Below are 13,760 nucleotides of genomic sequence, written 5' to 3'. Positions count from 1 at the left end.
TGTCGTGCCAGCAGCAGCGGCATCAGCTCCCTAGAACAACATTCCTCCTCCGTTTTTATTCCTCTTTCAGGTCGGCGGGTAAGTACCTCAAATAAATTTGTATTTACTTAATTTAAGCGTGTATGAGCAAATATTTGTGCATTGTTTCATTTGTTTCCTCTTTGCTGCCGCTTCACACTTGGAAGCCCAGAAGGGGAGGGGAACGGGAAGGGGCATATACGGGTATATTGTTCTTTTTTTTGGGGGACTGAAAATTTGTTTTTAATTGTACCCCACACTGTCGTTAGAGCCTCGTGCCCCGGTTTTTGGATACATTGTTTATATGGTTTCATTAATTCGGATACATCATCATCACTTTCACTTTGGCAAATGTATTTTCGGTAACGACACGCCCCCTGATTAGCAAGCAGTTCCCCCACTCCCCTCCTGTCTGTACGAGTATGTGTGCACATGCCGTCGTATGGATGCAGTCGAGCGGTGCAAATGAATGCTGACAGTTTGCTTTTAATTCAGATACAGCATGTGATTAGCTCTCCCCCTCTCCTTCTCTGGCTGACTATATTGTTCTGTTAACTGCGTCAATCAGGCAATGATTCAATTGCCGATGGAACGACGACTCGGGAATCGATTGTGTAATTGTTGACTACGCACTGTTTGCAGGGGCTGAAGCAGAAGAAAAGAGAGCAAAAGAGCGCTGAGAGCGCGAAGCTTTGTGTGCGTTTTGCTCTCCTCATTGCTACCGCCCAACAGTACTAGTGAGGAGAGGAGTGCCTGCGCTCTTATCTTGTTTTGATCTCTATATGTGTGCTGCTTTGATTTTAGGTAATCTCAGGTAGAGCAGCTGTGTTTTTTCCGCCTGCAGCTTCGAGAGAGAGCTTGCGTTCGCATTGCATTTTACGTTAAGCTCTGCTCTTCCATGCGCTTGGGTAACTGTTAGTCGACTTGTAGTTCAGCTTTCGTTTTCTGCTCTGATGGCACCGGGAGGATAGCCTACGCTAGCATTCAGTTCGATCTTCTGCTGCCCATTTCTTTGCGTTTGGGTAACAATTAGTCGACTACTAGCTGTAACCATTTCTCTTCTCTTTTTGCAATTCGTGCGCATTTGAATGACAACAAATTTATTGGAACAAGCGCATGTTGCTTTTGTAATTGCAACATTTCACAAGCACAGGGCAAGAGAGGGAACGGGATAGCGGGAGTGTTGTGTTTGTCGAGTTGCCAACTAGAAATATTCTCTTTGAAATTTGTTTACTTTTATTTTGGCACTCGCTCTCACTCTCTCACTCTTTTCTGTCCCTACGGTGAAGTGATGTTGGACTTTGTCCGATTTACGGTTCGCTGATAACTGTTCTGCACGGACAGTCGCACCAGTTAAGATAATGGCGTGAATTCATCGAACGGAGAGGGATCAGGAGCGAGAGAGAGAGAGCTGCGGCTGATCGCGTTGGTTGTCCCTCAGTTTGGCAGCCGCCTCAAGGTCGCTTTTCTTGTGGGAGCCGTGCAGTCCGATGCGCCGGTCCAATGCGTAATTGTCGATGCATATTTATAGATTCCCGATTTCTTGGCCGTATCTGCGGTGTTTTTCCCACGATTTTGCATAGATAATTCCCCAACCGAAGCGGGGTAAATCCAGGGCTATCCAATTAACATTTATTGGCGGATGTTTTCCAGGGAAAATTTGCATTTTTATGGCTCGTCTTGCATAATTTCATCCATGCCTGGGACGCGTTGCTTTTAATTACCAAAACGTACCCCCGCCCCCTGCACTGGATGTCCTTTGTGTGCTGGCGCTGTCCTTGATTTATCGTACTTGACAGGCTCTTTCTTCGGCAGTCCCTTCCACGCGCAACGCAAACTTTTTAGCCCTAATGGAATTTACACGAGTTCTTAACACTTTCCCCGAAAAGATTTCCCCAGCCCCACCCCTCGAACCCCCGAGCCCACGAGCCGACATCGACAGCAGGCTTAGGACGCCATTTTGTGGCTGGGAGACTAAAAATTAAAACAATAAATTAAGCCTGAAACAAGGGAGGGATTCCAACGGAGAGAGAGACAGAGAGAGAGAGAGAGGGCGGGGGGGGGGGAAGAGAGAGTCTACTTTCAGGCAATAAAATGTCCTCCTTTATGATTGCCTGACGGACCTGCCATAAAATGAACTCGAAATCCCGAAATTAAAGCGTTGCCCCATCCTCCCCATCCATTCGTCCATTCCGGATTCCCCATTCCTGATTCCATTATGCATGCGACCTTTTCCCAAAGAATTCCATTTGCAGACCGCAGCATAAATATTTCATATGCACATGTTCTTTCTAATCGGGATTATTGATGGGGTTTTCACTCCCGATAGAACCATCCGCTGAACCCTTCCTTCGTTCATTGAAGGGTCCCCCGTCTCGCCCCCCGTCTCCCCGCCCGTTTGATGTTTGTTTCCGTTGCGTGGACATAATTTTGACTCTCTGATTTCTTCGGAGCGATAGCTTGGTCACCTGGTGGCCACCTAATTGAAAAAGTTGAGGTAGTTTCTCCTCCACCACCCCCCCGGCGTCTGACCTTAATTGCCACGAATCGATTTTCCACCCAGTACACACCTGCAGACGTCCTGCTTCGATGTCTCTTTAATGTGATGGCCGCCTTGGCACCCGCCCCCACACCAGGACAGGCGTTAAATTGTGTTCCGTGCCGTCTTGGGAGCCGAAGGACGCACGGACCATGAGATTTATGGCCACACAATTACCAAAAGGCTGTTAGCAGGAGGTCGGATTGGTTCGGGTTGGGGGAACTATTCTGGAAAGGCCAACAAAATGCCAGTCCTTCCATCATCGATAAGCCTTAGTTATCTGGTCACGTACTCTCCTTCCGGATACTCCTTCCGCATCCGAATGAATCCTTGTTGCTGGCTTAGACTCGTTATTAAAGCCGCCTTAATAATGCGGCTAAGCGATGAAGTTATTCACTCGATTCCTCCGATAAACCAAACAACAGGCCGGCCTGGCCTGGCCTGGGCCCCAATTTATTATGCTAATGTCCGAGTGCTTCAAATCCAATTGCCGTTGCCGTTGCCGATGCTCTTTGGAGAGCGGAAATGTTTGCCAACTTCCGGCGGGGCACTCGGCCGCTCTGACGTCACGATAATTAACTGTGAATGGCGCAACACTTTAACCGGAATCCATCGGGGGATGCGCAGAAGGCCCTTCCGAAGAAAGAACATTTTACACACGTGTAAGCGCGCCATTAAAACTTTTGGGGGAAAAGGAGAGCGAGGGAACCCTCTCTCTCTCTCTCTTAGCCTCCTTCCGGCCTTTCATTGTTCAGGAATTTAATTTGCCACGAAAAAGGGAAAAGGGAAAAGGAGCAGGAGCAGACTGCTGGGGATGTTGCTCCTTGAGGCGATTGTGGCAGCCTTTTCGTGGGGGCGAGATTGTCATCGCAGCTGATTCTGTTTTGATGAAGTCGCTTTCGCCCAGCCCCAGCCCCAGCCCCAGCCCCAGCCCAGGCCCCGACTCTGAAACAACATTGCGAATACGCAACGTGTGCCGCGTGTCCTTTGTGTAGCTATTATTTGTATAAATATTTTCATCTCTGCGTTCGCCTGCGACGCTGATGACAAATTCATAGTCACAGCCGAGAAGCGGAGTGCCGAGGGCTGGCTAAATCAACTTGTTTGCATATATATTATTTGTATACCTAGGAGAAGGGACCCTGCTGCTGCCCCTGCTGCTCCTCCTGCACATGTGTGTCGTTAAATGATGTCCTGTGTGCATGAGTGGAAATTGCATTTTGATTGGCTTGCTGCCGCTGCTGATAGGACAGCATCATCCGTGCCACATGACAAAGCTCCCTCCGGGGAGCCCTCTCTGGGGCCCGCTTCGGGTTCCCCTTCGCTCCGTTCCGCTCCGTCTCTGGTTTTTCTGGTTATTGCACATGAAAACCTTTTTATGTTGGACATAAAATTTGCGTGTTGGCTTTTTGGTGGCCAGCAGGACAAGGAGGAATGGAACGTAAACGTTGTAAAATGGATCTGCTTCGTTATCGAATCCGAGATGCATTGGCTCCACTCTCCACTCTCCATTCTCCTGCTCCTTCACGAAGCACAGTTCATAATTTGATTGGAAGCCTCTTTAAATGCGCGGCTTTAAAAGTTGATGGAGTGCTCCCTGGCTGTGGGGTTGTGGGTGGTGCTGTGGGGATTACCATATTAACATATATCTGCGGCAAATGCCAAGCCAAAGGCAAGGGCAAGGCAAGGCCCTGTGTGATACGCACAATAAAACCCGATAAATCCGCCCGAAAATCACAAAATGTTGGAAACTTGAAGACTTTTTCACACGCAAACTGCGGGGAAAGTGCTGCCGGAGCCACGCACACACGGAGGAGGAGCAGTGGGAGGAGGCCTTTGAGTTGGCTTTTATATAAGCATTTGAATGGGGGCTCCCCTCTCCCCACTCCCTCTCTTTATCGTCACTTCTTCTTCCCATAGTGGAGCCGCGTGCGATGCATATTTGAATAAACGTCAATGTAATTGACACTTAAAGGAGAAATGCGAATGGGGCACAAGCGCAAGAGAGTGAGAGGCAGAGGACCTCCTGCCCCCCCAGGAGGAAGTCGATGAACGCGTGTCTCTTCTGTGCTTCCGACCCCCGCCCAAGGGGGGAGTGAGGGAGTGTGTGCGTGAGCGTGTGTTTACCTGTTTATTTCCGCTTCCACCTGCTTCTCGTGCACCGGCCAGCAAATTGCGTAATTTAGCTCTCTGGAAATGTATTTTGTTTTCCCTTCAATAATTTTAAAGTCGGTGGCAGGATGGCATCGGCTGGGGCAGGCCATAACCATAAGCATTATTCATGTGGCCAACAACCACCCACCCCCAACCCCCCTCTAACCACTCAATCCACCGCTTGTGGGGGGGAGGAGGGGGAATAGATTTCATTCTTTGCTTTGCTCTCTCTTCGTTCCGGTCCCTTCGCTCCTTTTCCTCAATTACGCTTGCCCCCAAAAACACTCTTTTTCGAGGCATATTTTTAGGCACTTTTCCTCGTGCGCTCTCTCTCTCTCTCTCTCTCTCTTCCACTTCGGGGGCTATAAATACACGTGCCGCGTAGAATTTAGTCAACCAACTGTGGGATAGAGAGGAGCAGGGCTCTTATGATGTGACAATTACGGAAGCATACTTTTTGGGGATGGCCCTGACATTTCTCGCGGATTGAAGGCACAATAAAAACCTAAGAAAAAGGCAAATCAATTTCGCCTCCGCCCCCCTTGTTTCCCCCTACTACAACAAGGCCTATTACAAAATTTATTTGTTTGTTCGCTGAGCTTTTTTTTTATGGCACTTCGATTTAACAGCAACAAAAACGAGGGAGGGAACGGGCCGACGGGGGGACACACACCATCATATGGTTTGTTGTTCTTGCAAATATTTTGCGTCGCATTTCTGTTTGTCTTTTGCTGCTTTTTTTCTGTACCACATAAACGTTCTCTCTGCCTCGTAAGCTCTCACACACTCTGACACTCTCTCCCTCTCTCTCTCTCTCTTGCTCTGTGGGGTCCCGTGTCGTGTCGTTGACTGCTGAAAGTGAAAGTTGTGCTCGATTTTCCATGCCATTGCACGAGCCTAAATGTTCTCTCGCGCTCTCTCTCTGTCTCTCAGAGGATTACATAACGAAAAGGAAAGTGAAAACAGCAGCAAAGCGAAGCAGGAACAAAAAAAATTTCGAGTTCAAGGTCCCGCCTAGGCCGCATGCTCAAGAGAAATCGAATGACAAATAAACGGGAGAGAGCGAGGCGAGAGCGCTCTCTTCCGCAGAATGAGCCTAAAAGTAGGCCGAAATTGAGTGGAATCCCTGGTCGCGCTCTGCCTGGGACACCGACACCGACGCCGCCTCCCCTTCCCCTTCCCCTTCCCGCAAACAAATGCCGCCAGGGGCGTGGGTAACAAGTTCCTGCTTGCACCAGAAACAGCTGAGCGGACGGAGCCGAGTAGGTGGAAGGAGAGCTGACACGTGTACTGTACCGTTAAATGGAGTGAGAGAGCGATTGCAGTTATCTGCTCTGCTCCTGCTCCAGGCTCCGGGCAGAGGCGATAACGGAAAGGTGCGAGTACTCTCTTGAGATTGTGAGGCCTTTCTTTTGCTCCTTGCTCTTCCTTTTGTGTTGCGTACTACTTCCTTGCTTTCCCATGGAATCTTTCTTATCGCGCACAAACATTTGGCATTGCATAATTTGAGGCGCAAACAACAGACATACCAGGGGGTGGAGGGGGCGCTGAAAGTTTCCATCGTAATTGCAAATTACGCAAGCGGGGAATGGGGAGGGGAGACGGAAAGGATAGACAGACAGACAGGCGGACGGACATGGACGAAAGACCAAGAAGCAAGTTATCAAAATGGAAATGTTTTTTCTTTTTCTGCTGGCATTTCGAGGGCGTCAATCCGTCGGCCCCACAAAACAGGGAGAGGGAGAGGATGGTAAAGAAGACGAAGAAGGAGAAGGGGAGTAGAGAAACATGCCAACTACGCATAAAACTAAGGAACTCTTTCTCCCCGCTCCGCGCACAGAAGTTGACACAAGCCGCCGTCGGAGACAATAAACAATATAAACAGGAAGGACAGAGAGAGAGAGATAGAGTGAGGGAGCGGGGAACGTGGGGAATGAATGAGCAATGGTAATCGAAGGCATTTATTGTCTGTAAACAAGCAAGAAGAGAGCGCGGAGAGAGAGAGAGAATCACATGATGGGAGTCGATGAGCTTCCACGGTAAACGGAACCTTGGCAGGAGCTCTCTTCTCTTTCGGACTGCCGCCTACGTGCGCTGGAGCAATGCCAAGGCCCGCCCGAGATCTTTTACAGAGAGAAGATCATCGGAAGAGCACCAGCAGCACCAGCAGCAGCGACAGAGCGTGAAAATAAAGAAATTCCGCGCTATCAAGCTATTTTTATTAATGATAATTTTCAGGCGACAAACCGCATAAATCTTTGGACTTTTTCTTTCATTAATTCTTTTATTTATTCGCTTCTGCCACTTGCAACATGTGACCTGTCGTACACCGGGAGGGCGGCGGGGACTGGACTCCCACGCTTTCGCCTTAAATCTAATATTATTTTTTAATAATCTCTCGCCTTCTGTTTGTGTTTGTCACCGAAGCCCCTTTCATTCCATTCCATGCCGTTCCTTTCCGACCGATTCCGTTCTCAATAAAATTTGTTTACACGGGTAACAGGGCCGAGTGGCATGGCTACCCTTCAACGGGGTAGGCTCAACGCAACAGTCCACTCCCTCTCGCCTGCTTTCTACAGGGTATCCACTGGGCGACTACTCTCGCTCTTTTCGCCTCGCCGGCGGTTGCTGATCGCGAGTCACATGAATTTCGTCGCAGTCTCTGGACTGATGTCGAGACGTGGAAACCCATTTTCAGTTTCATCTGGATTTTCACATGCGGCGAGCGCGCGGAAGGGTGGAAGGGTGGAAGGAGCGCTGGCAGCGCGGGCAGAGCGTGGCATCAAAAAAGAACAGTATTTTGGTCACATGCAGAACTACGAACTACGAGAGGGCTGCCACGACGAATGGGGCAGAATAGGAATCACGTGGGTTGGCTCCACTCGCAGTGCGGGGGCGAACCACGAGCCATGGAGAGAGAGTGGAGAGTGTGGAGAGAGAGTGGAGGCCGACCCCCGCTCATTGTCTCGACAATACACATGTTCTTGAGTGACTTTTGATGGATGCCACGCCTCGGCCACATCCTGCAGGAGGAGGGTTCTGCCACATTCGATTCCCTTTTTTTATTTGATTTTTCTTCCTGGGTTTTCCCATTTTTGGGGCGACCCTTTTTCCCTTTGTTGGATGCTGATGCTGTTTTCATCTTCTTATCAATTTGCGGGAAAGTTTATTATTTTCCCGGGCCCCCTCCGCAATGTGGGGCATAAATCAGGGTCTGGAATGTCCGGGAGGGAGTCCCACGGAAGTTCCTGCCGGCAGCGGCTCGAAACTTTGGTTTTATTGTAGTTTCGATCCGAGGCAGCACTCCCACATTCGGACTCCGATGGCCATTGGCCACTGCTTTGGGCCATTGCGTGTCGGTTGGCCATTATTCGTGGACTTCTTTCCGTGCCCCAGACATTGTTTGGACAGCGCATAACACAAATTTAATATTAATTCGCGGGTCACTGCCGCCCACAGCCCACAGCCCCTGCCCAGGAAACAGAAACCAGGGAACAGGGGTGGGAGAATGGGCCAATCAATGGGCCACGACGTGGCTAACTGCATGGCTAACTAACAGAATGAATAAGCGAACGAATGGACTGAATGACTGAATGGCTTTCCTTTGAGGACTCTTTTTTTTGTCGGGGCCCCCACTGATGGACTCCATTTCCTCCACTCAATTGTGGCACATCTCGGTGTCGGCCATCAATCATGGCCCTGCCGAAAATTGTTTAGAATAAATGTTATTTTAACTTATGATTGTTATTGTTGCTGTTGCTGCTGCTGTTGCGTGTCAGCTGTCTTGAATGTTGCTTGTTATTTTAATTAAGCGTTTCATTATGACACTAATTTGTTGGAATTAAACCAAAAAACAGAAAACAGAAAACAACAAAGAATGCAAGGCGAGAACACATGACAAACAATCGGAACACAAAAAGCTTTAAATTTAAATTTGTTTTTATAAGCAATTATTAGATGATATTATCATCATCATCAGGCGGATGGACGGACGGACGGACGGACAGACGGTCGGACGGACAGATGGACAGACATCTGCCAATGTGTGTGTGAATGTGTGACCCCCACCACACATATCAATCTTCCGTTACGGAGTGTTGCCGGTTCTGTTTTGACTTGGCAAATGTTGAATGATAATTGTTAGTTTTTGCCACTTCTGCTGTGTTCACACACTCATCCATTCACTCGGATACAGATACTTACACTCTGTATCTGTATCTGTATCTGTATCTGTGTCTGTGTCTGTATCTCTGTTATAACTCATCCGTTGGCATTCAGTGAGTGCCCGTTCTCCGCACTTTTTTGTGGCTTGCTTTTGTACCTTTTGTTGGCTTTATTGCTCGGCATTTAGATAAACACTCGGAGCACACACACACACACACACACAGACAAAGAGAGAGAAAGATACAGATACATTTGCAGAGCGAGCTGGGCCGCAGGAGGCTCCCGATTCCGGCCTGTCTGTTGGCTGAGGGCACACACAAAAAGTGATATATAATAGCCAGGGTAAACGATAGCCTACCCTCCCCCCGCACGCCCCACTTGGGCCGCCACCCCCACCCCCACCCCCGCCCCCGCCGAGAGTTGTCAACACTTGAGTGGCATGTTGGTCGAGTCCTTCGTCCTTCTGTTGCTGCTTCTGCTGCTGCTGTCACTGAAAAAAGCCCTGAGATTATCACAAAGGATAAATCAATATTGTACGAACAAAGATTTGGCCTTTGATTCCGCCGACTACTGGTAGCACACGGGGATTATCCTAATCCCCATAATGCCCTCCCTTTCTGGTCGATTTGCTTCCGTTTTTTGCTTGATAGCTTAGCGATAAGTATCGATGTAACGATAATTAGGAGAGCAATGCCCCACCCTGTATGTGGCAGCCCCTTTGCTGTGATCTGCCTCGCCCCACTACTTTGGGGGTGGGACAAACACCTGTTCGGCCCAGACACTTTGCGCCACACATATTCCGCCGATTGATCATTTATCGCATCGTTTATCTGTCGTTTGTATCGTCATCACATTCGGGGGGGGAGTTCCCCCCTCTAATCGTGGGAGCAGCTTGAGCTTCTAATTCTCCATCTGCTCCCTCTCCCTTCCCACCTTTGAGTGCCTCGTCATTCTCCCTATTGTCGTTGTTGTTCTCTTTCTTTCTTTCTCTCCCTTTTTTTTGTGGCTTTTGCCTGTCGTTGGCAGAAAGAAACAAAAAACTTGATTTGATTTCAGCTTGCCTGCCTGCTCCCCCTCTCTCTCTCTCTCTCTCTCTCTCTCTCTCTCTCTCTCTCTCTCTCTCTCTCTCTCTCTCTCTCTCTCTCTTTCTCTGTCTGTGTTCTTCCCACTCTGCCTCCCCTCCCGTATTGTGCATTGCCAAATCTCTTCTTTTTTTCTTGTATTTTGCGGATTTTTATTCATTTTCGTGTTTTACTTTTTGCAAAGTGCTCGACGCCGCCTAGCCCCGTGGAAACCAGTTTCGCCAGATGCCGGCCGGCACATACACTCACACATGCATGTACCTACATATGTGCAAATAAAAGCACACATTCAGGTCTGCCGCCTGCTCGCTCCCACCCCGTCCCATTCTCACTCCATTCCACTCCATTCCTCACGCGATCGTAAAGCTGCTCAACTCTTTGGGTCGCTCTCGCTCTCTCCAACGCGCTCTCTTAATTGCTCTCTCTTTTGCAGCTGGAGTAGTTTATGCTTCTACTGGCACGTAACACCAGACAGAGTTAACCGGGTTTTCTGCGGAATTCCAAATGCGTTCGCACCTGTCTGTCCCCACCTCTCCACTGTTGTTGTGTATTTGTGTATCTGTTAGATGACGCGACGCCGTGAGTGGGTCTGTCTGTGTCTGCGCTGTTGCCCCTTTCGGTTTCACGAATACTATTGAGCATATTTCGCAAATTGTTTGGAGAATTACGTGTCAACGGGGGGGTCTGTAATGGCAGCGGAACTTATGAAATAATTCTCCAGCCTCAAGTAAATGCCTTACATGGCGCACAGTACAGTAGGGGAGGGGCCGGTGGACATTTGCCCCGATTTGTAACTGCGCAAATGATTTACTCATTCCATCGATTTTCAGTAGTATACAATGTACACTCTCGATATGGCTATGGCTATGAATTTGGTTGTGGGCAGATATCTGGGCATCATCTGTCTTGCTGTCAGAGCCAAGCGATTCGATCTACAAGCGATTGTCTGCCAAGAGAGCGAGAGAGAGAGAGGGAACTCGAACTTTCCACTCAGAGAGAGCAAGTCCAGACTGCACTTAGAAAGAAGGAGAGAGAGAGAGAGAGAGCGCGCCCTAGTTGTATTTATAGTAGTTCGAACTTTAGCTCGCTTTCCGATAAGGAAGAACTTTCCATTCCCCCAAGTCAATATCATATTCCTGTGTCACCGATCTTGAGTCATTCTTAGGTGTGTGTGTGTGTGTGTGTGTGAGGAGCAGTATGCTACCGCTTAGGAACACAAACGATTTGGGGGCTTGTCTGGTGACGATTGAGCATGATGCGACAGTTTGCGACCTTTGCGAGGGGTGGGGGAGTTCCCGCTGATAATTGAAATTGCACATAATACCCGTACTCGTACTGGCACGCCAACCTCTGTCTCGGAAGGCGAGTACTATATAGTAGACCGGTGTATCTGTACGCCCTGCAATCATCGGCCTGATTTATTTGGGTCATATACTCCATATTCTCTCCTCTCCCTTCCCCTTTCCCGTCCCTTTCGTGGCTCTGGAGCGTGCATTTTAATGTGATTGAAGTCCGACGACAGTTGATTTGTGTCTTGTGGTCCGGAGAGGCGGAGAATTGCAGCAGCATTTCAGCGTCAGCGTCAGTCTGCGGTGGCAGGCACTCTCCCGTGGCAGCAGCCACAAATAGCATCCATCGAAAAAGGGGTGAAAATTTGTTCCAGCGAAGAAGATGTCTTCTGGTTTTCCTTAGGTTCTTTTCGTTTTTTGTTTTGTTTGCTTTTGGCACACTTTGTGTTTATTTTTACTTGATTTTTCCGCGAATGTTTTGCGGGCTCTGGGACACGGGAAATGGCAAGCGATGACAGGAGGCAATAACTGGACTGCGATGATCTTGTCCAGAAATTCGAAATGAATAATATTCGACTCGTCGATATTGTTGTGGAATCATTAAAGAGCCGCTAATGGATCGATTCTGAATGGAAAAGGGAATTTCAGTTTCATTTTTGTTTTTGTTTCTATTTTTAAAGCATTTCTGGGATTACTTTTATCACAATTTTCGGTAACATCTCGCCAGATACTGCCCCGATACTGCTCTGCTCCGCTCTTCTCGGTTCGGTGCGGATTTTTGCATATTCTCTCAAGCATTTCGGACATTAAATGGCACCACCCTGCCTGCCTCCGTTTATTTATTGTTCATTTTCGCTGTGTAGCAAACATTCTTTCCCCCGAATATAATTCGAATTTATTTCTGTCGACACGGGAGCCAGAAACTGCATAAAGATTTGGAATTTATTTCCATTCTATTCTGTTTGTCGTGCTTTCCACCTTTGTTTGAGATGGTTTGGGGCCTGTATTGTGCCTCTGGAAGATTCTGACATTTTTGAGTGGCGAATGGGTGGGGTGGGGGAATCGCCTCCAGCTCATGACGAAGCATTTAACGAAGAGGCTCGTGAGATTTCATCAGAAAGTTGTGTAAATTGTGTTGCAGCTGAAAGATACACACACACACACACACACACACGAACCTTTACACATATACAGTTTTATTTCGTTTCCAAGGCGAACCGTAAAAGTGCTCTCGTGCCGTCGAGCCTTGTATCTATTCACTCTCTCACTCGCTCCCTCTTATTTCCCTCGTTCGTCCTGCCAGCCTATTGCGTCCTTGATTGTGTGGCTGTATCTGTGTGCTGTGTGTTTGTGTCCCTTTTTATGCCCATCACGCAATGGCTCTAGTTTTATGACGAAATTAGCGAATGTCGTCCCACTGGCAGGTCTCATATATTTGTGAAATTTGAAATAAAGACCAGACCGCACCCCCTCCATCGAAACGGGAAATTGGAAAAGCAATGGAGATGAATATGAATGGATCTCCTTTGCTTTCCTTCTCATTTTTTATGGGGAATTCCACTCCGATGGCATACTCTCAGGCGCCTCTGTGGTATCTCCTCTGAACGGACGGGAACAGCACGGCAACAACAGCGCGGCAAGCAGTGCACGTCGCTCCATTCCCGTTATCGGGCTATCAGCTGTGGGCCTGACGGGTTCAACGTTTACCGTTTGCCAGATTAGAGGCCTACGTACCTACTCGCCGCTGCTTTCAAATTCACTCACACTCGCACTCGCACTCGCACTTGAGTTTTAGTGGCCTCTTCCGGCTGTCGAAGAGAGACAGCACAGAGAGGAAGAGCCAGCTGATGGAGAAAAACCAGAGCGGAACGGTGCGGAGCACACATTTGTTTGGCATAAAAACAATAATAAATAGCAAACGTTGTGTGAGATGGCAAACGTTTCGCACTCGAGCGATGAGTCAAGCGCTGCATAGGCACTCAAAGAGAGTGCGCCGGCGCCGCTCTCCTGCGCTACACTCTCTTTTTGCTGGCGTTCTCCCGCGACGCTTTGGGGCTGGCTGCGGCCTGCGGCCCGCGCTGGCGTTTCACTCAATAGCACAGCCCCCGACAATTCCTTCGACACTGTTGTTAAACTTCGTCCACCCTGTTATCTATGTTAAGGTATTCCAGCAGCATGTTATACCAAGTGTCGGCTGCGCAGTCAAGAATCGGCGGCAGCACTCTCCAAACATGCCACTCAAGCCCTCGACAGCGACAGCGACAGCGTCTGCGGCACGGCACTCTCTCTTAAAAACTTAAATACAAAAAATGTTTCCACTCATTCTTCTCTGGGTCTTCGAAAGCAAAAGCTAAGAAAAGCAGCGCTCCGCAGCGCCAGCACAGCACCCGAGCAAACACTTTTCGTGCACTTCTCTCCAACAACACAAACACTCTCGAGCAGAGCAGAACCTGGACGCTGCCACGGAACTGTGTGTGCGCTGAGTGTGGTGTGTGCTAAAAACTATTAACTAAA

General features: G+C 48.8%; 1 protein-coding gene and 1 long non-coding RNA gene across 3 annotated transcripts in view; one reads left to right on the top strand and one right to left on the bottom strand.

The window, feature by feature from the left end:
• Window positions 1-13,760, top strand: part of LOC108154915 (protein similar) — a 64,315-nt gene that overhangs the window by 25,861 nt on the left and 24,694 nt on the right. The window lies entirely within an intron of this gene.
• LOC108154922 lies at window positions 10,552-12,326 on the bottom strand. Its single transcript, XR_001775017.2, has 2 exons — window positions 11,942-12,326; window positions 10,552-11,871 (listed from the first exon to the last, which is right to left on the bottom strand). It is a non-coding gene; the product is annotated as an uncharacterized LOC108154922 (long non-coding RNA).

The sequence above is a fragment of the Drosophila miranda genome, chromosome 2, assembly GCF_003369915.1.
Source record: "Drosophila miranda strain MSH22 chromosome 2, D.miranda_PacBio2.1, whole genome shotgun sequence".
Classification (NCBI taxonomy): domain Eukaryota; kingdom Metazoa; phylum Arthropoda; class Insecta; order Diptera; family Drosophilidae; genus Drosophila; species Drosophila miranda.
Note: the sequence above shows the minus strand (reverse complement) of the source record. Positions and strands in the feature narration are given on the sequence as shown.